General features: G+C 35.6%; 1 long non-coding RNA gene across 6 annotated transcripts in view; it reads left to right on the top strand.

Annotated features, from left to right (window-relative positions):
• LOC117074144 overlaps positions 1 to 25,074 on the top strand; it is a 1,124,950-nt gene that overhangs the window by 462,876 nt on the left and 637,000 nt on the right. Inside the window, exon 3 of one of the 6 annotated variants that reach the window (XR_004433518.1) lies at positions 12,093 to 12,219. The exons of 4 other annotated variants lie outside the window; for them this stretch is intronic. This is a non-coding gene — a long non-coding RNA (uncharacterized LOC117074144). Of the gene's footprint in view, positions 1 to 12,092; positions 12,220 to 22,579; positions 22,657 to 25,074 lie in introns of all 6 variants that reach the window. One more of the 6 variants, XR_004433523.1, reaches the window with a different exon arrangement.

Below are 25,074 nucleotides of genomic sequence, written 5' to 3'. Positions count from 1 at the left end.
TCATTTCTCAAAAGAAGACATACAAATGGCAGTATATAAATTTAAAAATGCTCAACATCACTAATGATCAGGGAAATGCAAATTAAAACCACAATGAAATATCATTTCATGTTTTTCCAAATGCCCATTATCAAAAAAGATGAAAGATAACAAGTGTTGGTGAAGAATATGGAAAAGAGAGAACCCTTGCATACTCTTGGTGAGAGTATGAATTAGTATAGCCACAGTAGAAAACAGTATGTAGGTATGGAGGTTTCTCCGAAATCTAAAAAGAGAATTGGCATATAATCCAAAAATTTCACTTCTGGGTGTATATCCAAAGGATTTGAAATCAGCATGTTGAAGACATATGTGCACCGCCATGTTTATTGCAGCACTATTCACAATAGCCAAGTTGTGGAGTCAACCTAAGTGTCCATCAACCTGTAAATGGATAAACAAAATGTGATAGATAGATAGATAGATAGATAGATAGATAGATATATCTACGCACAGTGGAATACTATTCAACCTTAAAAAGAGAAAAACTGTTAGTTGCAACAACATGGATAAATCTGGAGGACATTATTCTGAATGAAATAAGACATGCACAGAAAGACAGATGTTCAGATAGTACATGTTCTTACATGTGAGAGCTAAGAAAAATCAAATGCACAGGAGCAGAAAGTAGGATGATGGTTATCAGTCTGGAGATACGGGAATGAGGAGAACTTAGTCAAAGATCAAAGAGTATAGTATTTCATTAGACAGGAGGAATAAATGATAAATACTTGAAGTGGTGGATATGTTATTTAGCTTGATTCAATCATTCTACATTATATACATGTATCAATGTATAGCTTTTTACTCCATAAATACATACAATTAAAATTTGTCATTATCAACAAATAAATAAAAATAAAATGAAAAGAATTCTATATAAAAAAAGTGAGATATCACCTCATGCCTGTTAGAATGGCTATTATAATAAAAACAAAAGATAAATGTTGTCGAGGATGTGGATAAAAGTGAACCCTTGTACACTGTTCGTGGAAATGTAAATTGATGCAGCCATTATGGAAAACAGTGTGGAAGTTCCTCAAAAAATTTAAAATAGAGCTACCTTCTGATCCAGCAGTCCTACTTTTGGGTATCTATCCAAAAGAAATTAAATCACTATCTCAAAAAGCTCTCTGCACTTCTGTGTTCACTGCAGCATTATTTACAGTAGCCAAGATATGGACAGAACCTAAATATCCATCAACAGGTGAGTGAAAAAAGAAATCTGGAAGAATGAATATATGTATATGTATATATATTCCTCCAATATATATATGTTCCTCCAAATATATATATATAATGTATATAATTTTTATGAAGTAAAAAGAATAAAAGATAAAAATAAAAAGAATTTTCTTTGTATGAAAATACTGTGATTAATATTGGCACCATTTCCTTCTGGAGTCACAGCCAAAAGTAAAAGCACTTTATTGAATAAATTTGATAATTAAGAACTGAACATAAGTAGATTTTTATCTTTGTTTCTAATTAGATATTCCCTAGATTAAGAAAAATATCACTTGACCCAGAAAGAATTTTAACAAACCCATAATTCATGTGTAGTCAAAAATGTCCTAGCTCATACAGGTTTATAAAGATAGCACTGAAAGCACTTCAAAGTATAATTACCTGAATTTTTAAATGAGTGGATAGAAATTTATTGTATGTGCAATGAAAGTTTTCCGCTAAATTTTGCTGCAAACGAAACTATTTTCATGTTTTTATTTGATGTTATTGTTTGTTTCTTGGATCTTCACTGCAAAACACAAATATTTAGTCACTAAATTAGGGCTAATAATTCTAATTCAGCTTAACTTAATGAATAAAAATATTTTTAGTTTTCTCTTTTAAAAGGAAATGTCTTCAGACACTTTGGTAAATGAGCCAAAAATAGGTGTAAATGTAAATGGAAACTTGATGTATGACAGAGAATCACTGTAAATCAGCGGGGTAAGGATGACCTATTCGTTAAATGGTGAGAGAAGTGATGGTTATCTATGTGGAAAAAATGTAAAGGTAGACAGACATTGATTTCATTCATATACAAAAATTAATCCCAGACTCATCATGGTCTTAAATGTGAAAGGCAATAAATTAAAGGATAAATCCTTATGACCTTTGGTTAGAGAAGTATTTATTAAATAAGGTATAAAAGCACAAGCCATTAAAGAAAGTATTTATAATTTCATATATAAAATTTAAGAACTTCTCTTTACTGGAAGGAACAATAAAGAGAGAAAAGACTAGGCATAGTGGAAAACAATATTTGTAACACTGATTACTGAAAAACCTGTCATATTCAGAGTATATAAATACTGTCAGAAATCAACATGAAAAAGACCATGGTGAGGGGGAAAGATGAGCAAATTACACGATTAGTATTTTCATAGAAGAGGAAATTCAAATGAAATGGCCATTAAATATGTGGAAATGTTTAGATAAAATTACACACCAACTAGAATGACTAAAAACAATGACAACACTAAGTAAAGATGCAGACAACAGGGAATCATTTTGGTTCAATTACTTTGGAAAATACTATTACCTAGTAAATTTGAAAATGTACATTCTTGAGGACCCAGTAGTTCCATTCCTAGATGTATCACCTACAAACTCTTGTACATATACAAGAGGTTCACAGAAGAATGCTCATAAGATTGCTATTTGAAATGACGAAAAGATTGAAAACAATACACATATTAAAAATAGAAGAAGTAATTTTTAGTGTACTTATACAGTGGATATTATTCAGCAGTGAAAACAGAATGGAATAAAGGTCCAGGCATCTGGGTGGATTAATCTCAGTAACATACCAATATATCAGTGAGAAAAAAACAAAGCTTACAGCAGAATACACTTGTGAGATTCCATAACTTAAATTTCAAAACAAGTAAAACAACAAAAACATCAAAACAAGGAAAACCAAACAAAATATTGCTTAAACTAGTTTTAGTTAGTGTGGATATTTAGTTTACAGCTACTAGTTTATGTTATAAAAGTATCAATAAAAGCAAGGACATGTTTAACACCAAATTCAGGATATTGAATACCTCTGATGCAAAGACGGACATTGGAATTGTCCAGGGACAACAGATTTCAAAAAATAGTGTTTATTGCTTAAGCAGGATGGTGTAGGTACACAGGTATTTATTTTGCAAAATTATTTTCTGTTCATTCTTATTCACTAAACTGTACATTTATTATCATACTATTTTGTATACAGGATGTTTTTAAAAATACAAGTAAGCTATTTGCCACGTAAAGAATGAAAATGAATAGGACTGAGACCAGACCGCAGGCAAGAACATTGGCTGGGATACAGTCTGCTGCTGCCAGGGGAGAAATCATCATAGCTGGAGTTACATAAAGTAGGAAATGGGGAAGTCAGAGAGAGAGGAAAAGGATTTAAAGGGACCGCCTGGAGATTAAGAGTTAAAAAAGAAAGTATTTCACACAAACTTAATATATAAGTAGTACTTGTCATGGTCTCTCATTCTCTTCCTTCTCTTTTTAAAAAAACTTATTAATTGAAGTATAACATAGAGAGCAGAGAAGCAAAAGTGTTCATCAGTAAGCTTTATAAAGTAAAAACACATGTGTAACCATACCACGCAGAACAAGAAACAGATCATGAACAATTCCCCAGAAGCCCCATTTGTTGCCCTTTCTGATCACCACCACCACTTCCTGCCCAAAGATTACCATCCTGACTCCTAACAGCATGGAATAGTTTCACTTTTCTGGGCTGTATATAAACGAAGTAGTCAGGTATTATTCTTTTGGGTCTGGTTTCCCCAACAATATTTGTTGTGAATTTCATGAATTTTCTATGTATAGCAGTGTATCATTAAAAGTTATTTCTATAATACACTTCTTTGTTTGATCCTATCACAAATATGTATACATTTTACTGTGGCAGAACATTTATGTTGTCTCTTGTTTTGTGTTGTTATGAAGGAAGCTGCAATTAACACTCCTGTGCATGGATTTTTTTGAACGTATTTCAGTTCAAAATATATATATGCTTGTGTTCCACTTGTATAGGTGCTGACGAAAGTGTCAGTTTTACAAAGTAGTTGAGTCCATTTACAGTCCTACCAAGAGTTTATGGAATTCCTACTTACTTCCTATCCTCATACCATTTTAGATTTTCAGTCTTCTTAAAAATTTGTCATTCTATTCAGTATATGGTGATATTTTGTTGTGGTTTAATTTGCATTTCTCTGATGATTAGCAAGTCAGAACACGTTCACACATATTCGTTGGGTATTTAAATACCCCTTTTCATGCCTGTTGGAATTTTTGGCTATTTTTCTATTGGGTGGTATGTCTTTTTCTGGCCAATTTGAAGACTAACAAAATTGGCAATACTTTTAGTGGAATGTTGAAGAGTAAATTATTAAATTCAGCAAGACAGAAAAAGGAGCAGAAGAGGTAAAACTCTGACTTAATTCTGGGACTTGTTTTGGTCATCTTTGGAAGAGTGGTAATCTGCCAGTAAAAAACAGAATTATTTCTGAAATCAAAAACCAAAATGATTTTCTAGATTCACCTGCTGCACCAGCATTGTATAAAATTGTGGCTCATTTTCTAAATCCTCTCTGGCAAATGAGAGAAACTTATCTTTAATTTGTCATTTGTGATTGCTCTTTTGTGTGGGTATTTACTGTCTGTCAGCTTTTGAAAAGTACAGAGAAGAAAAGGCTGAGGCTGGGAAGAAAAGAGAGAGGTCTCATTCAGCACTCTCTTGTGTGCATGACTGCTGATTTGAGAAGTCATAGCAGCCACAGTCTGGGAGATTTTCAGCCTTAGTTCATGAAATTGTCTTTCTAAACTACAATTCTTCTGTTTAGTGGGAATATTCCTGTTTGAAAGAGAACATGAAGGACCATCTTTCCTCTTCCCTAGAAATATTAGTTTGTTCATGATATAAAAATGGACAAGAGTGTTTATTTCTCTCACAATAGCATCTGTTCTTACAACAGGAGTCACTGTTTAATAATAGACATAATGTCAATCTTCCCATTTTATAAAGATACATTTTTTTCTTATCCTTTTACTTAACTAGATACCCTATATGGTTTTTGAGCAATGCTTGATTTTGCTACATTTTACAGAGGTCTTACAGAATTCCAAAAATGTATTTCATAGTCAAAAGTTTCAGCAGAACTGGAATTTAACATGGTATCCATCTTTCATCAGAATCAGAGAGAGGCAGAGAGAGAGAGAGTGTGAGAGAGAGTATGTGTTTTAATTCTTGTTGTGTCATCTAATTATACTTTTCTAGTAAAAAAAAAAATGTTGTAAGGTGTCACAAACTAGGAGGTGAGGTGTAAGAAAAGGAATAAATGAATTGATGAATGAATGAAAAAATGCCATGAGTGATTTCATATTAATTCAAATGAAGTAATTTGATGACAAAGGACTTTATTATGCAACGATAACATTGATAATACTGATGACAATATTAGTAGATATCTGCTAATGACAGGTATCTTTTCCTCCATGTTTTCTTTGGAGCTTTGTAGTTGCTTTGGAAGGATGTTATTTCCTTTAGAATTCTAAAAGAATAACAAATTCTTTAGAAGTTTCATTGAGTGAAGTGGACATGTTGACTATTAATCATGATGATTTTTGACATAACCTTAGAGAAGAGAAAAGAATGTTTGAAGGGTGGGAAATGGTTTCATCTATTTAGGGAGATAGATAGGTTTGACTTGAGCTGTCATTTATATGAATATGTGCTATAAAGGGCCTGATTTTGATGCTAGTCGAAAGCACCTGACAAGAGTAATTACCAATCACCAGTCCTCTTGGACATTGCATGTACTTTAGTTCTAGTGAGTGGAGCAAGTAGAGGGGAAACAGTGTCTCTGCACTGAAAAGGTTATATTGTCCAGCACAGGAAAAGAAATTATCAACAACCTAAAATTGATGTCATTTCAGAGTTTTTTTAGTTAGTATTCAGCAACTACATTTTTGTAAATTTTGGAACTACTAAGTGCCAGGGAATTATGCTAGGAATAGGCTCTACTCTCAAGAAGAGATAGAAATGGGCATACAAAGAAGGACATTATAACCCATGTCATATATGTATCAATAGTACTTCATATTGACAAGTTAATCACTGAAAATGGGATTCACTTTCCAGGATGAAGTCGATTAAAAGGAGAGTCATCTGTACTAGGTCTTCAAGTATCTTTAACGTTGCCAGGTCAACAAGGGGGAGAAAAATATTCTAGACAAAGGAAACAGTATTTGCAAAGGTACCAAGATATGAAATAGCTTGGTATGTTAGAAAAACTACAAGTATTTAGTGTTCTTAGAGGGTGAAGTGTAAGGGAGGATAAATGGATACTTAAGTACAGTGTATAACCTCTTGCTGAGGCCTGAAAAATCCAGTCAAGGTTGGCTTGAAGAACATTAAGAGGAAGGGCTAGCAGCCAATCCTAGGAAGTCTTTTCTTCCCTTTCCACCCATCTGCTTTTCCAATGCAGCCGTGCTTATGAGTCAAGATTGATTGTTGTGGCCGGGCGCGGTGGCTCAAGCCTGTAATCCCAGCACTTTGGGAGGCCGAGACGGGCGGATCACGAGGTCAGGAGATCGAGACCATCCTGGCTAATACGGTGAAACCCTGTCTCTACTTAAAAATACAAAAAAATAGCCGGGCGACGAGGCGGGCGCCTGTAGTCCCAGCTACTCGGGAGGCTGAGGCAGGAGAATGGCGTAAACCCGGGAGGCGGAGCTTGCCGTGAGCTGAGATCCGGCCACTGCACTCCAGCCTGGGTGGCAGAGCAAGACTCCGTCTCAAAAAAAAAAAAAAGATTGATTGTTGTCCTCTAATGAAATGTAATGACAAACAATTTGAACATTATAATAGAATATGGCTAGGCATGATGCTTTTGAGATCATGAGGAAGCATCCGTAAAGAATATTCAGTGTTTTTTTTGTTGTTGTTATTCAAAGTATTTTCTGACATATTCAAAAAGAAAAAGAGTAAAAATTATTTGAAAAGCAAGTTGGAAAAAAGAAAAATCTGCTCTGGGCCTGCTACAGTGAGAGATCCATCTATGCTGATTCATCATTCTTAAGGAGATAGAAGGATAGCAATGACTGTCATAAGCAAATTTTCCATACCTAAAACTCTCAGAGGATGTCACACCAAGTGCCTATTGTACCATGTACCCCCTGGCCTTTTTTCAACCCTGCTGCTGGGTACCAGGGGAAGGGCAGGATGTGAAAGCTCATGGAATGAAGGCACAGAAAGCAAGTAGTATACCTGTTGCAGGAACTTTTCTTCACTAAGGCCAACAGGATATGAAGTGCTAAGACCCTAACTGGAATAATTAGAGTAAGGATGTGATGAGAGACATTTGGCAGTAAATGCGACAAACTTTCAAAGACAAGCTCCGAGGCTTCAGATCAGCTAGCAGACGCCAGTGTTTCTCTTCGCGTGTAGAAGACAAAGTATGATTAAAACGTGCACTTGATAGATAACCTACTTCACTAGATTTTTACAAAGACTGTATACATATATTATGTGTGACATAATATATGCAAAATCTGTAACACAACGCCTGGCACAACAGATTACAGTCCTTGACACACTATGTTTTAGTGTTTTATTTTAAAGTACACAAAAATCTGAATAAAATGTGGATTTATACTTTTTTAAGATAAATCACATTTACAATAAACTTTAGTGGTGAATCAGTGCAACCCAAAGCCAAGATAGCCCTCTCCATTTGGTGATAAAATATTTGGATGAGAACAAAATAAAAATTACCATCACTTCTAGCATTGACCAAGTAAAATCAAATATTGTAGGTGGTACTTCTTTTAAAAGAATTTAAAAATCTAGCAGAATGTGACAGAGCATTTTGTGTAAGGTATGCTTCCCCTGAGTATTTATTTATTAAAATTATAATTTTCAACCTATTTTTCCTTGAGGAATATTTGATACTAAGGAGCAGAAACCTATTTATAGAAACTCAGATTAAAACTGAGTATACTGCAAGGATACAAGGATTCTCCTGAAATCTGATTACTGGAGTATAGCATGTCTTCACAGGTTAGAATCAATCATGTAATACGTTTTAGCTTTAGGTTTCAATAAAGCCATATCCACCAAAGCCTTATTGTTAAGATATGCATTTTAAATTAAATAAATATTAATATATGTGGTACTACAATGCCGTGGGGGCTATACCATCAGCAAATGTGAGATATCTCATCACCTAATTAAGAATGCACTGTGTTTTAGAAGTCATCCATAGCAGTCATCTTATTTCGTCAGATTGCCCATTAATGCTTTGTTAAGATTATAGTCATCTTGAATTCTCACAACACTTAAGACCTTCCAAGGACAGACTATGTTTAGTCACTGGGTTGTATTAACTGATGTTAACATCAGTACTTATCTGAGATCTTCATCAGTTACAGCTGAAATGTGTGACATATACCTGCGCACAGATGTGTTGGACTAATGGCCAGAAGACAGCAAACCCTACTGTTTTTCTTGTTATTTAAATATTTTAAATTCTGTCTCTGATGGCTTCCCCCCTGTCACCTCATGAGTAAGTAGGGCTAATACTGGCTGCAGCAAAATCACACTCCCCATTTATCATACTAATTGCAGTTTAATGAGGAGAGGCCTGAGGCTGGATGACTTGTCTACCTAGAATCCTATTGGAGTGGAGTTTATTATGGTTATTAATACAGCCTGCGATGATTAAATTGCTTTATTAGATAGGTACTGTATTTATCATAAAGATTCACTATAGCAAAACTTTTGATGATATTCAAAGAGCAGTTTTGAAAGTCAAGTTCTCTGATGTTTTCTTTAGGAGAAATTGTAGTTTGGATCCCATTTTCAGATATTTCTCCTCAGAGCAGGAGTGGCTACATCATCTGTGAAGCCCAGTTCAAAATGGAACTTCAGGGCCTCTTGTAGAACAAGCACAAAGAAAGTGTTAAAATATAAAGCTTTCTTCTTTCTTCTACATATCCTCTTTGCTATTACGCATGCTTCCTGGTCCCATTGGACTTTACTTGTAAAACACAAGTTCAAAGATAAAATCATTAAACATTTCAAAATAATGACAGCATGCGGCTCATCTGAGTGTTGTATCCTGTGTGACTGCACAGACTGATTGCACTTCTGTGAAGCTTGAAAGAAAGAAGTGTGAATGGCAAACCATTTTTCCAGAGTTGAGACTGAGCTTATCTTTTGCTACACCTTGTCATGCAATGTAGTATGAAGGAAGCTCAGTCAAATTGGGGAAACAGACAACTGGAGCTGAGGTTGGGGATAACCTCAAGGGCAATCAGAACAATGAAAATGAACCGACAATAAGGACTAGTAACTTCCGTCTCAGTCAGGAAGCTGCCTGTTTCCTGCAAAGGCAGGAAGTCATTCCAGTTTGTAGTCACATTGAAGTCCTTAGGAGGAAAAAAAGAGCTAAGATAAAGGAATGAGAAGTGGTTTAAACTAACCAATAATTAAAGGTAGCTACTGTATTAACACAAACATGCTTGCATATTCCAACTGAATAATAAGATTTTCCAGATTTTCTTTCTTTTTTTTTTTTTTTTCATTCTTTTCTTTTATTATTATTATACTTTAAGTTCAGGGGTGCACGTGCAGAATGTGCAGTTTTGTTTTTTTTTTTTTTTTCTTTTCTTTTCTTTTATTATTATACTTTAAGTTCTAGGGTACATGTGCATGACGTTTATATCATGTATAACTCCCCAAAGCAATCCCTCCCTCCTCCCCCCTCCCCATGATAGGCCCCAGTGTGTGATGTTCCCCTTCCCGAGTCCAAGTGATCTCATTGTTCAGTTCCCACCTATGAGTGAGAACATGCGGTGTTTGGTTTTCTCTTCTTGTGATAGTTTGCTAAGAATGATGGTTTCCAGCTGCATCCATGTCCCTACAAAGGACGCAAACTCATCCTTTTTGATGGCTGCATAGTATTCCATGGTGTATATGTGCCACATTTTCTTAATCCAGTCTGTCACAGATGGACATTTGGGTTGATTCCAAGTCTTTGCTATTGTGAATAGTGCCGCAATAAACATACGTGTGCATGTGTCTTTGTAGTAGAGTAATTTATAATCCTTTGGGTATATACCCAGTAGTGGGATGGCTGGGTCATATGGTACATCTAGTTCTAGATCCTTGAGGAATCGCCATACTGTTTTCCATAATGGTTGAACTAGTTTACAATCCCACCAACAGTGTAAAAGTGTTCCTATTTCTCCACATCCTCTCCAACACCTGTTGTTTCCTGACTTCTTAATGATTGCCATTCTAACTGGTGTGAGATGGTATCTCATTGTGGTTTTGATTTGCATTTCTCTGATGGCGAGTGATGATGAGCATTTTTCATGTGTCTGTTGGCTGTATGGATGTCTTCCTTTGAGAAATGTCTGTTCATATCCTTTCCCCACTTTTTGATGGGGTTGTTTGTTTTTTTCTTGTATATTTGTTTGAGTTCTTTGTAGATTCTGGATATTAGCCCTTTGTCAGATGAGTAGGTTGCAAAAATTTTCTCCCATTCTGTAGGTTGTCTGTTCACTCTGGTGGTAGTTTCTTTAGCTGTGCAAAAGCTCTTTAGTTTAATTAGATCCATGTGTCAATTTTGCTTTTGCTGCCGTTGCTTTTGGTGTTTTAGACATGAAGGTTTTCAGATTTTCTATTTTTTCCCTTCATGCACATTATTTAGAATGCACTTGAATAAAAATATTCTAAACTGTATTGAAGAAGGTAGAGTGGTTTGTGTTGTGGCTAAACTGGGCTTTTCTTGTTTAGTTTGATGACTAATCTCTTTCCTAATCATTGGACAAATTCAATAGGACCTAGTACATTATCCCACACATAAATGAAGTCGGTAAATGTTGATGGAAATAATTACATATGATTTACTCTCTACAATGAGTGACTAGTAGGCCTCTTAGGAATATGTTCCCAGGTACTGAACACTCATTGAAATCAGAGCACTAAAAGCACTCTACTTCCACTATGAAGTGGAAGCCAGATATTGTCCAAATATGGAACAACAGTAATAAATAAGCAAACAATGGCTCAGCTGAGAGACTATTCTGCTCTAATTTCCTGATGTAAGTTGTTATTTCACTGGGGAGTAACATCTTCTCACAACATGATTTATAATAAGAATAACGATGATCACACCTGTGAATGTCCTATTCCCCATAGTTTAATATAGAACATCACTCAAATTTAAGTGAGGTCTTTGTTAAGTTTTGTAAATTGAGCTTATTAAGGCAAACACTATTCGGATTTTTTTTTGGTGGCTTGATGGAAAAAGACATCTATTTATTCACTCAACAGATATTTATCAAGTGCCTGAACAGTACTAGACCCTAAGAATATAACAGCAAATGAGATAGGGATGGTCTGTCTCCTCATGGAGTTTATAGACCGGTGGACTTCTAGAATAATGCTCAGTACTATTAATTTCCATCAGGTCCACATGCCCGTGCCTTAAAGATAATCATGCATTTGAAGATAGAATTGAACTGAAACTAGGCTTAAAGCAACTGGGCATATTCTAAGCCAATTTCCAAAAGTTAATTAAGTGGCTTCCCCATTAGTTTAAAGAAAAGAAGAGAATAGGAGGGAAAAATATTGATAATTTTCTAAGTTGGACTAAGTTTGGTAAGTATAAAAAATGAAGTGTAGTTAATAGAGTGCAAAGCAGAAGATTTCCTCTTAACTCACGGTTATTATACATCATCATTAGAGAGGGGACTTGCTGACTCCCTGTGCTAGATTAATAGCCCATGCATTTGTCTCTTTGACCCCAGCTGAAGTAAAAGCACCAGGCAACAGAAGCAGAACATGGAGTAAAAAGTACTATCTAGTATTTCATCTGGGCAGGGAAATTAAAAAGAGGAAGCACTTAAATTGTAGAGGAGAATGTTAAAGGGAGGGATGTTGCTCTTTTCTTTCCCTTGATAGTCCTACCCTTTGAGAACCAGCTGGCAGCTCCTGGGTCACTAAGCTTAGTCATTCCTCTTTTCAATTATAGGAACATCCTATTAACAGGGAAATGGAGTTGGGAGAGTTATTTTAGAGAGAGAGAAGAAAAAGAGAAGGGAAATATTTTTCACATGGAGAAAAAGACCTCCACCAGGAAACAGGGAGTCCAGTGCAAGGTAACACTTCCCTGCCCCACTGTTTTCATTTTATAAGTCATGAAAGAAAACATTTCAAGGGGTTTAAAAAATAATAGAGAGCAGCCTTTGGAATATATAACTGTTATCAGGAGAATTTATATTCTATTGCACGAAATATAAATAAATGGAGATATTTGAGAGTATATGAGTAAATATTTGAGGTGTTTGTTTCAAGAATAAACATGCCTTAGTACTGTTGTCCGAGAGAAGAAGTTGGATTGAATGTACCATGGGTTTTTTTATGATTCTCTCAGCATCTCATCCATAATTTATGGTTTTAGTATATGTTCAAGAAATGTAAGTGCATCCGAAATTATTGTAACTCTCATATAACCGTGAGATATTGAACACTGTGATCCATAATTTGTCAGACCTCTCCACTTCTGTGCATCCATTATTTTATCAAAATACTCATTAAAATGAATGTTGTTTCTGACTCTATTATCATCATATATCAAACTAAAAAAGGAAATAAAATCTTAATTATGTTAATCAGAGGGTATGATATAATAAAATTCATATATTTGGTCTTTGTCCCTGATTCCTTGACATGGAGTTCGTAACTGCTTGGAATTTTCTGAGTGATAGGAGCATCTTTTGTTCCTGAGATGCTACTCGTGGTGGGCCATAGATAGCTTCAGGATGGGGGCTGGTTGCCAGAAAGGCCAAAGCATGATTAGAAGGTTGGAACTTTCAGCCTTAGCCTCCAATATTTGCCAATGGCCAATCAATCATGCCTACATAATGAAACCTTTATAAAACCCCTAAAGAATGGGGTTCAGAGAGCTTCTTGACTGGTAAACACATGGGGGTGTTGAGAAGGTAGTTCACCTGGAAAGGGCATGGAAGCTTCCCCACCCCTATACCTTGCCCTATATATACCTTTCATTTGGCTGTTCCTGAGTTGTATCTTTTATAATAAGCTAGTAACAGTAAGTAAAGTACCCTCCTGAGTTCTGTGAGTTGTTCTAGCAAATCATCAAACATTGGAGTGGATCATGGGAATCCCCAATTTATAGCTGATTGGTCACAAGTGGCAACCTGGTACTTGCGACTTGCATCTGAAGTCGGGGCAGTCTTGTGGGACGGAGCCCTCAATCTGCAGGACCTGTGCTAACTCTAGGTAGTTTGTGCCAAAATTGAATTGAACTGTAGGACGCGCAGTTGGTGTCTGAATTGTTGGACAACTGGTTGTTGGTATGAAAAAAAACCCCACGCTTTTGGCATCAGAAGTGCTGTGAGTAAAAACCCTTCAGATGGCTATTTTAGAAGTTCTTTTCCCCATAATAAAATACAAATCACTATCATATACTGATAATAATCTTAATGTGGAAATATAACTGATTTTAGTAATTTGCCAGACTTCTTACGATGGGTGAACCAGGTATAAAAATTTATTCTGGTAACTTGTCCTGGACCACTGGATTCTCTATTCTCTTTTGACAAATCTTTAAAGACAGAACATTTTACAATATAGAAACTAGAGAAAATTTTTAATGTCATGATAACATAAAGCTACTTGGATTTTCATTTCATACACTTCCAAAATAGTATCTTGAGAGATTCTCTTTTTCGATTCCACATCTACTATCAGAAATTCATTATTTTTATGCATATAGGTAACATGATGATTTTTTAAATGTATCTTAGAATGGGTTTTAGGTTCCATGGATAAAGAAATGCTTTGTAATCTTGGTTTGGTCATGGTTCTACGAGTGTGAATTTTAGTCGGTTCACCTCTTTGAAATGTCCATCCCTCTTCTCCAAATAGCTACTAATAAACCGGACTCATCTCATGGCTTTATTTTTTAAAGAAAAACTTACAAGCAATTTGAAAATGTGATGTCAAATACTCAATAGGATTAAAGTTATTAATAAAGCAAACTATAATATCAATGTTTGTTTCTTCACGTAATAGAAGTATTCCCAAAGAACTGTGTTTATTTTTTAATTGAGTTACTTTGTACTTGGACTAGAAAATTTAGAAATGTGATTCTTTTAATTGGATGACTTTTAATTTTAAATTCTTATGAGTCAAAAATTACTTAGCTCAGGTGTGGTGTGTGTGTATGTATGCATCTATGTGGGCTGGGTCAAACTAGAACTGTTAGAGACCCTATCCCTAAAAGTTTATGGCCCCCATATGCTGATGAATAATGTCAAATAACAACAATACCAAATGATAGAAAACTCTGAGTTTTCTGTGATGATGAGTATTCTAATGCTTGCTTTGAAATATAATTCATAACTTTTAAATAAATATTTTAATAAGGTCTTGCTTTCCTGATGCCCTAAGCGCATAGTATTGCATGCATGTAGATATCCAAGGCTGTTCAATTTTAATAAAACGAACCAGATATTGACAAACCTCTGCCTCAACTTTTTGAGCAAAGCTTCAGAGTACATCTTCCAAGCTACTTGCTTTTCTAAGTGTTTGTTTTTTAACCTAATTAATTTTCTTAGTCTCAGTGGGAAGGAGAAAATTTCAGTGAAATATGTGCTCAGTTTCTTGTTTGGTCCCTAATGAAATTTGTACTTGAAAAAGCTTAGTCTTTTGGAAAATTTTGGAATTAAAAAGAAATATTTGACTCCAGTTATTTTTAAAACCAAAATAAAATATCTCTAGTGAGAAAGTCCAAATCATAGAGTTGAAGAACATTCCGATAATAATCTCCAAAGATAATTGAAGTGCATTGTTTTCTCTGTAATTATTTTTTTGGATAATTTCATAGAGCCTAGTATAGGGAGAAGATGATGAGTTTCTCCATTAAATCTGTTCTAGCTGCACGTTAATACTAGTGTGTTATAGTCTTGCAGTTCCTTTCTTGGGAGGTTTATGCACAGTTTCCAGCTGACATGGTAGTGAGCAGAGGCTAATGAAACTAAACTCTATGCACACCAACATGACTGCATTTGTTTGGTTTACTCTTCTATTAGTTGTTTTCTCTTTCCTTGCATTTTATCTTCTAAGGCAACTAAGGGCCAATTTTGAGAGTTGCTTGTGATGGTTCTTCAGCCTAAGGCTATTAAAAATATGCCCCCTGGACTGGAGCTGCTGTAGAAAAGAACAGAAGAAAAGATGATGTTGACAGCCAGAGATTAAAGCCAAAGACCAGAAAAGAAACTATATTCAAGAACATTTGAGGAATTCCAGCAAGTCAGGAATGAAAGTGGGAGGATAGACTAGGGAGGATTCTTGGAAAGGACAAAGAAACAATAACCCTATAAGGGCAGCAGCAAAGTTGAGAAAGCCACAAGATCCATATAGAATTGAAGAAGAAGAAGCAGGGAGACAAAGGGATTTTAAAAATACAGGTGAAAACCAAGATTTAAGAGGAGCCTGTAAGAGTTCAGGCTGTGAGACAGCAGAAGGAAGAGGAAAATAGGCAGCAGAGGTTGAAAGAGGGAGAGAGGGACAGACGGAGAGAGAGGTTGAAAGAGTAGAAAGAGAGGTCTAGTGGTATGTTATCTAAGGTAAAACTAGGAGCAGTTTGCACTGTGGCAATGTGACAATTCTAGAAAATATTCCTTTGTATTGCTATTTTTATTATTATATTTCTAGAATAAGCTGAGTTCAGACACAAGAGATCAAGGTGATAGTCAAGGGACTAGCACTTCTTTGCTTCATGATTATGGTGATACCTGGATCTCAGTTTGTCTATTTGTGTAGACAAACTTTTGAAGGAGGTTGAAGGTTTGAAGGAGATTGAGACCCCATGGCGGCGGTGGGGTGGGGTCGGGGAAGAGGTGCGTGCCTGTGTGTGTGTGTGGTGGAGAGAGAGAGAGAGAAAGAGCACTGAAAGTTGTAAATACAATTTGCCCTTCATCGTCAAACATGAATACTTCACAATATAAAAAGGACACAGAGTTAAGAAAGTTTTACAGTATAAAAGCAGGGCTATGAGACCATATAGAAAGAAAGATATTCATATACCGAAGAAAATGAGAAGCAGTACTTATTAAGGGGAACAGTAAATTTAGCTCTGAGCTTCCTGGTAGCATAAAAAAAGAGCAAAACAAGATGAGTTAAGAGTTTTCACTACCAGTTAAAAATAAATGTACAAGTTCTTTTCACTTCAGTTTAGTTTATTATACAGAGCAAGGATCAGCAACCTGGGGTCTAATGGGCCCATGGGCCAATCCCATCCTGTACCTGGTCCTGTAAATAAGTTGTATTGGAACACAGCCATGCCCATTTGATCACTTCTTGTCTATGGCCAGCTTTTTGCTACAATGTTGGTGTTGAGTAGTTGGGACAGAAACTGTATGGCCCATGAAGCCTAAAATATTGTAGTTTGCCAGCCTCTGATATAGAAGATTCTAATCTTCTATATCAATGATCGTAACAGGCATTTCAGTCTTCTCTCAGAAGATTTATTTTATTAATATCATAGGTATAAAAATCCAAGGCAACAGTTTGACTCATGATTTAGTGAAGTCGTTGTGTTTGTGTGTATGTGTGAGATAGAGAAAGAGAGAGAGAGACTGTGTTGTTGTGGAAGGGCTTAGGAAGTCTAGAATACTCTAGAATATTTGGTCTGTGGTTGTAGTGAATATTTGCTATTCTGAGACACTGAGTGCCAACTTGTTCATATTGGTAAAAATTGCCCAATTTATTTAGATATCTATTCCTCTCCTCCATGTGCTTCATGGGAAACCTCCCCATCCTTCCACCTGCACCCCCTCACCACACCAGTACTCCAAGGGTTGGCACTCAAATCAGTCAGCATATTCTATCGTTCTGGTCACAATACTTGATCCAGGATTAGGGCACAGGAGCTAATTCAGGACAAAAAGGATGAGGAGAGATTTTTCTGGAAGCTACATGAGATATATTTATTTTATGCCAGACACACATAAGAAAGCATGGAGTTCCTAGAAGCTTTAGGCTGACATTGTGTGTGGATAAGGAAAACTAACTTTAGGAGGATGTAGATGCAGAAGGCAGAAAAAAAGTAAAGTAATTGAATGTTTTTTAGATCAGGCCCCATCTGAAACTTACTCCATCTCTGATCTTATTGATATCATGAAGTTTAAAAGTTCTTATTGTGTAAGCCACTTTGAAAAGTTTTATGTTAATTTTGAATGAAAAAAATTTGATGATGCTAATCCTCTTTCAATACATATGGAGAAATGAGAATTTGAAGAAATGGTAAGTTAAGAAATATTAGAAACATCTTTTGAACTTTTAGTTAAATCAAAGTCTACTCATGGTAGAAATCTCTGACAAGTGCCCACAGATGGACTGTACTCATGCACTATGCTTGCTTAGTAAACAGGTGGTAAAGGTGACATTCTCTTAGAAAAACTCAATGTATTCTCCCTAGAGAGCCATTTCACTTTGTAGAAAGAAGGTTTCAAGGAGTATTGAAAATGACTAAAAAGAAAAGAGCTTGATCAGAGCCTTCATTGAATAATAATGATTTGTTCCTTTTTAGTGCAAATGAGTTGCAGCAGGGAGCTCTGGGAAAATGTGGTTGTCATGGTAACTCATAACACTTTCTCCTACTGGAAGTCAAAATAGCCAAAGACACTACACAGGGCCATGTTTCCTTACAGATTTTTCCCAAGTGAAGGAAATAAGAAAATGGGAAATAAAAGGAAGATACTGCATTTGGTTGACCTCTGTCCTTCCCACAAAGATAAACAGAATTAAAGGAAATGCTGTTTTGCATAACTGGAGCCAGGTAGGCGAAAGTGGCATCTCTCTCTTATGATACAATCATCCCAGTTCAGGTGGACAGATGATTATTTGATAATCAAAGTTTGAGAAAGTACTGCCCAGAAAACATTTCAGAATAAGTTAACTAAGGACAACATTTAACATTTGGCGTGCGGACGAATTGTTTTTCTAGTGGGTTTGCTGTGGGCTGAAACCTGAAAAACAATATTTAATTACTCTTTGAAAGGCATGCAAGCTTTCTGAATTCATTTTCTTACCTGTGAAATGAACAGTTTGGATGATATTTCTTGTTTTCAAATATTTCTCTCAATAAAAGCCTACAAGAAAACCAAACCTATAAACAGATAAAATTGCAGTCTCAGATGAAATCTTAGCAGGAAGCTCAGAAACAGCTGCTGGGCTTCCCTTCTCTCTGAAATAGTCCTTAAGACATTCTATAGATAATAACTGGCAGACGTATGTGCTCTAAAGCTTCTACCTTTTAAATCGGCATGCATGAAATGTCTTAATTGCTCTAAACAGAGCAATTTTCCACCTGGTAGCAGCTTTCCAAATGGTACAGCGAGGAGGAAGAAGGTACCATCTAAATCAGAGTAACCTACCCTATGGCCGAATAGGTTAATGTTTGACATAGACAATACTGCTTTCTGGTTTCTGGAAGAAAATAACCAAATTATCGAGACCGTGCTTTACAGATTTGTCCCTGTGAAGTAAAAGAAAGTCCCATGAAAACCTAAACATCTACACCACAATGTCATATGATTCTTGTGACGTTAACAAAGGCAAAATTAGATGCTAGATATAAATGCTCTTTGAAAAGCTAAAGAGACATTCCAAATATCCGCTGGTGTGTGTAATCTAACATATTGGCTTATAACTAAGACTACAAATCTAGCCAGTGGGATTTATAACCAAACCTAAGATCCTGCTGCAAATTGTGTGAAATTAAATTACATTTGTAGACGTTTTAATATATTATTTAAATATGAATTCTAGTTAGTTCAAACTGAACTAACACTTTTGAAAATGAAATGCAGAACTAAATGTAAGTAACAGGCATTGATTGATTTACAACAGGTATAAACAGGGACAGTCCTAGGAAAGCCAGCTATACGGTTACCCTAGTTTAGAATACCTTTGATGATGGTAGATCAACTAACCTGAATCCTATACCAGCATGATATGACCCTAACTAATTTCTTCTAAATGTCCTCCTTTGGTCTTTAGTTTTAAAAGATAAATATTTTAGAATGTTGATACAAAATATTATTTTTTTATACTCTAAGTTCTGAGTTACATGTGCAGAACATGCAGGTTTGTTACATAGGTATACATGTGCCATGATGGTTTGCTGCACCCATCAACCCATCATCTACATTAGATATTTCTCCTAATGCTATCCCTCCCTTTGCCCCCCCACCCCCCGACAGGCCTTCCCTGTTTCCATACGTTCTCATTGTTCAACTCCCACTTATGAGTGAGAACAAAATATTCTTTAGTTATTTGAAAACATTTCCTAGATACTCATGGAATTCTGAGTATTTGCAAGCTATGGAATGAGTCATTTACCTTATGTCCAGTTGATATCTCACTAAATCTTACGCAGCTAAAAGCAACTCACTGATCTATTATATGATGAATACATTGTCTGTCTGTCTTCAAGATGTTGATAATCTACTCTCCGTTGTAGGTCTTGTCTTCAATAAAATCTTCGATTTATAAAACTTTTAATTCATACCTTTTCATGTATCTCTTAACTTCTCAAAAGTTTTCTTATTCTTGTGGTTATGTTTGGCTGAGAAAGCTAACTATAAGGGTAGATTTGCATTCACTTCATTGATTCCATTGTCATCATTTTCTAGCATAAGTCATTATAATAATAGAATATTTTTTAAAGACTCTCTTTTTAAAATACCTTATGAAAACATTTCATACTACTTTTGTAAAAAAATTCGTCTCTGTGTTCTCTCTCTCCACCAACCATCACCCCCACCAGTTTTAGCAGATGAACAAATTGTCAATTAAGAATGCATGATTATAGTAATATCAGATAACAAGGAGTGGTGGCAAACACTACATCAGCGGTTCTTCACTTAATCTGCATGTTCGAATTTGGGGTGGGGTTGGCCTTATAAAATTCTGATGTGCACTCCACATTTCAGAACACTATATCAGAAGCCCTGTGGGTGAGGCCCAGTAATCAGTTCTTTTTCAAATGTCCAAGTGATTCCAATAAGCAAGCAAGGTTGAGAACCACTTCTCTAACTATTCCATAAGTTGAGCTTACCCTTAGGAAAAATATAGCTGTTTTAGGGGCATTGTTGTGAAAGGGGAGTGTGTATATATATGTGGGCATGTGTGTGTGTCTGTGTGTTTGGAACATTTGGCAGTAATAAGGAGTACTGAGGGAAAAGAAGCTGTGTGATTAAAAAAAGGATAGAGTTAATGACACTTGTCACATCAAGATAGATACACCTGAGAAAATAAATTTATTATTGTAAAATATATTTTATCTAGAAAGAAAGTTTGAAAACCCTCAAGAAAATATTGAAAGAATTAAAGTCAGCCCCTAAAAACCATAATAACATTCTCTTGTGCTTCCTTTTAGCCTTATATCTAGACATTGGGTATTTGTTCACATGGGCTATAATCGAGTTTAATTGCTTTTAGTTTACTGTCAATGAACTCTGGAGGAGATCTTACTATAGGAATACGTCTGTCCATTTCCATAATATAGTAGGATTATCGTGGCCCCATTTCACACTTTTCTATAGTTTTACCTTTTGGTAGTGCATATCCACACTGACTTTGGGCTTGGCATATGACTTAATTCGTTTAATGGAACAGTAGCAAACTTGTCAGCTGACCAAAGACACAAAGCTCAGTTGAGCCTGGATCAGATCAGCAGAACCACCCAGTCAACGCATAGATTCACGAAAAATTATCAATGGTTTCTTTCAAAGCCATTGTACTGTTTTTAATTTATTTATTTTTATTGTATAGAGTTAAGGTATATAACAAGATGTTTTGATGTACATATGAGTCTTGAGATGGTTGTTATGTAGCATTAGTGTGGCAATAGATGATGCATAAAAACAGGTTATGCCTATAAGAGTGTGCAGTTTTAAGATGTGATTATGCTTGAGTGACCAATACCTTTAACAGACCACATGTTTTCTTAGGTCTGGGTGGCAGAGGTAGAGAATGTCCTCATGTCTCTTGCAATAAATGTATACTTGTGACTTCCATGATAGTGTCAGTCCCGTGTACCTACTTGTTCCCAAACTAAGTCTTTCTAGGCTTGTGATGCTATTTTTATTTGCCTCTTGTGAACAGCCAGCAAAGGAGCTGTACAAGTTCTTACAAGCCATGTAAGGACTTAAAAGTTCCTCAGTCTCTTCTAGTCTAAGTATTCCTGATAGTACCTTTGTAATCATCCTTCTACTCATTCCATAATATGTACTGGAAAAACATGCTCAAAATCCAATATCTCCAAGAGAAAAGGAAACATTTCCTAAGAGAGCAGGAATATGGGGTATATACACATATTTTAGTGAACTCCTTTCTTTAGAATTGCTTTCTGAAATTTTCAAATAATTTATAGTTACCTTCTTAGTACGGGAGTTCTATTTTAGTTTGGAATTAATCATGTTCTCCAATTCTCCTAAAGTTCCCTCTTCCCTAGTAGCCATGAATGTAAACTGACAATATGTAAAGTAAATATGTTTCTCTTCTGCAGTGCCTTCTGTGTCCTTAACAGTGGTTATTAACTTTTTATAACTCATAGTCCCGTGGTGAAGTCTACCAGGGTTCCTGTACCAAAACATTCCCCTATGTGATGAGTTTATTTCGATAATTTCTTAGGAAACTGGTTCATTCTTCAAAAATTTTTTTGTTGTTGTTTTTAGAATAGCATAGATCTTTTATTTTCTCACTCTTGTTTTCTGTTGCCATTACACATTCATTCATTATTTTATTCATTTATTCAATGAATATGTATTGAGTTTTGGCTAAGTACCAGGCATTGTATTAGGTATAGTGGGAAAATATGAGCCCAGCCTAAATTGTATCATTTTTGTAGTTAATCTCTGCTATCTAACATAGGTACTTATAAACCTATTTTTCCTAATATTTTAAAATGTTGTCAGCATGTGTCTAAAGTTGAGATTCTTTTAATCATTTTTGCCTGGGGTATCATGAGCCCTTTCAATTAGCTTTGTGCAATTTGACTCTTAGTGATATTTTCTTAATCATGAATTTGATTATTGCTTGTATTCTAGTTACCTGTTTTCCCGAAAAAGACTTTCATTCTGAAATTTAACTCCTCATACTCTATTCTATATATTGTAAACTAGTCTAAATTTTTATTCTTTTTTCTCTGCCTTCTGTAAGAATTTCCCAAATGTGACTTCCACTCCACTAATTTGATACTATTCAGAGTGAATTTGCTCTTTACTGCCTCCAGTGGGATTTCATTCTGTATTGTTTTTAATTTCAGTGTAATCTTTTTAAATCATTTTCCTTTATATAGAGTCCTACTATCGTTTCTTTTTGCCTGTGCTCTTATTTCATTAAGATGTCTTCTGGTCTTTTAAAGATTTGAGCTTTGCCCTTCCTGAGTTTTTCAGATGCTGTGCCTTTCTCTGTTTTTAATAGATGCCATACTCTTGTGTTTTTCTGTTTTGCTTGTCTCCACACAACTCAAGAAATATCCTAACTGATGTTTGTGATTGGTAAGATATGTGAGTGCCTTTGGCCTCAGTCTTTATCTAATCCCTTTCTCCTAACAATAGCTGGAAGACTGGCTGATGTTTACAAACCAATTCTCTGCAATTATCATACTATTTTGTAACACAGGATTATTGAACTAATCTGAAATAGTCTCTTATCCTCATTTTTTGGAGGAATTAAGAGATAATTTAAAAAATACTACAAGTCTCTTTGTGCACTGCCTTTGGACCTTTAATTTATCTATTTCTACCTGTGGTGTTTTATATGTGAGTAGCTTACATTTTAGAAGTCGGTATACTGCAGAAAGGTTCCTATCCACGTTTAGTCCTATGGCTTTCTGAAAATTTCAATCTCAAATTGGTGGAAGTGGTGGGGGTAGAATGATGCCCCATCAAGTAGAAGGATAAATGCCCAACTCTCTGGTTAGTATGTCTGAGTTCCTGAATAAAGGATTGAGAGGAACAGAGTCTTCCAACGGACTTGTAAGGAAGCTTAGCACGGTGGACCAGCAACAATGTTTTTAGATCTCTTTCCATCAGCCTTGTTTTCGTTGAAATTCCTCTCACATTCTGAAAACAGACTGACTTTAAGGCTAGTTTTCAGTGCTTTGAGTTGTCTTTTTTCATATCATCAAAGCTATTTTCACTGCAGGTTAAGAGAAGTTTCAGCAGAGGCTGCTAGCCAGATGCTATTTTAAACTAAAAGCCCTACTATGTTGAAGGTATGGAATAAGGTAAAGGGATAGAGATAGAAGCTGAACTTTTCAGAAGATTTCTTACTTTATAATTTTGACTTTGTAACTATAGCAATGTTTTGTATAACCAGACCGCAAATTAACGTTTTCAAATCTCTTCCTTTTCTGCCAACGTAGTCCTTCCACCTCCTTGTCCAGGTTGTGCATCCTTTGCTTATGCTCATCACATAGAAGTGCCCCTTGGTGCGCCCACTTCAAAGATATCCTGAGTCATCTCTCCCAATGTCCAGGCCTATTGTCACTTAATGTACGATTTCCTTCCTTTCTGTGTTATTCCCCAGGCTCACACACCTTCTCCTTTCTTCTCTGTACCTCATCCATCCTCGGAGAGGTCGAGCAGAAGAGCAGAAGAAACAAAGATGAAGAGCTATCTTAGTGGTGCTTCTGTGTGTCAAGCTGTGATGAGTTTCGTGGCCCGAGCTGAAGATGATAGAAGCTTTGGGGGTTTATATAACTTTGAAAAATGATGAATCATATATCTTTTATGTTTTTAAAGGACACTTTTATGAAGAAGCATTTCTACCTCAAATTCTCTAACTTGCAAATCAATAGTAAATCCATACTATATAGGCATTCTTAAAGTATAATACATTTGTTCTAAGCATGAAAATGAAGCAATATTTTTAAACCTACTTTATATTCTGCACGATATTGGGGTCTGTGATGAACACGGGAGAAGGGTTCATGTTCTGTGCCCCTAAGGATAAGAAGCAATAGTTGAGAAGATAATGTTGCACTTCAAGCAACAAGATAGCATGATTAAGGCCTAAAATATATGGCAGAGAGTCATTGTATTATAAGAATAATGAGATCCATGAGGGTATTAAAACATTAGATGAATTAGACATTAAAAGTTCAGTATGATTTAGTACAGCAGAGTGAATGAATGAACGCAGCAGAATGATCCTGAGAATAGGAAGAAAGGAATCTACCTTTTATTTATTCCTTGGACAACCTCTCTAACTTGACTTTTTAAGTGCTGGCCACAATTATAAATAGGAAACCATATCTGTTGAGACTTCTCAAGGGTTACATAATAGTTTAGATAAATAAATATATATATGTATATTTATATGTGTGTGTGTAGATAGATAGATAGATAGATAGATAGATAGATTAGAGTTTATTTCTTTGAGCAGCTTTAGGTTCACAAAAGACATGAATGGAAAGAACAGAGTTCCCACACATCCACTCACCTTTTCTCAACAGTTTTCCTTGTTATTATCGTCTTACATTAGTATGGTATTTTTGTCACAATGGATGAGCCAGTAGTGATGCATTATTATTTACTAAAATCCATAGTTTATGTTACAGTTCACTCTTTGTGCTGTACATTCTATCAGTTTTGAGAAATATATAATGACACGTGTCCCGTTACGGTTTCATACCGAATAGATTTTCTGCTCTATAATTCCCCCATACTCCACCTAGTCATCCCTCCCTCCTCATTCAGTTGTCTGGAAAAGACGGATCTTTTTACTGTCTCTATAATTTTTCCTTTTCCAGAATTTCATGTAGTTGAAATAATACAGTATGTGGCCTTTTCAGACTGACTTCTTTCACTTAGCAACATGTATTTACATTTCCTCCATGCCTTTTTGTGGCTTCAAAGCTCATTTGTGAAATCATTGATTAATATTCCATTGTATGGATCTACCACAGTTTG

The sequence above is a fragment of the Trachypithecus francoisi genome, unplaced genomic scaffold, assembly GCF_009764315.1.
Source record: "Trachypithecus francoisi isolate TF-2019V2 unplaced genomic scaffold, Tfra_2.0 Contig01603, whole genome shotgun sequence".
NCBI lineage: Eukaryota > Metazoa > Chordata > Mammalia > Primates > Cercopithecidae > Trachypithecus > Trachypithecus francoisi.
Note: the sequence above shows the minus strand (reverse complement) of the source record. Positions and strands in the feature narration are given on the sequence as shown.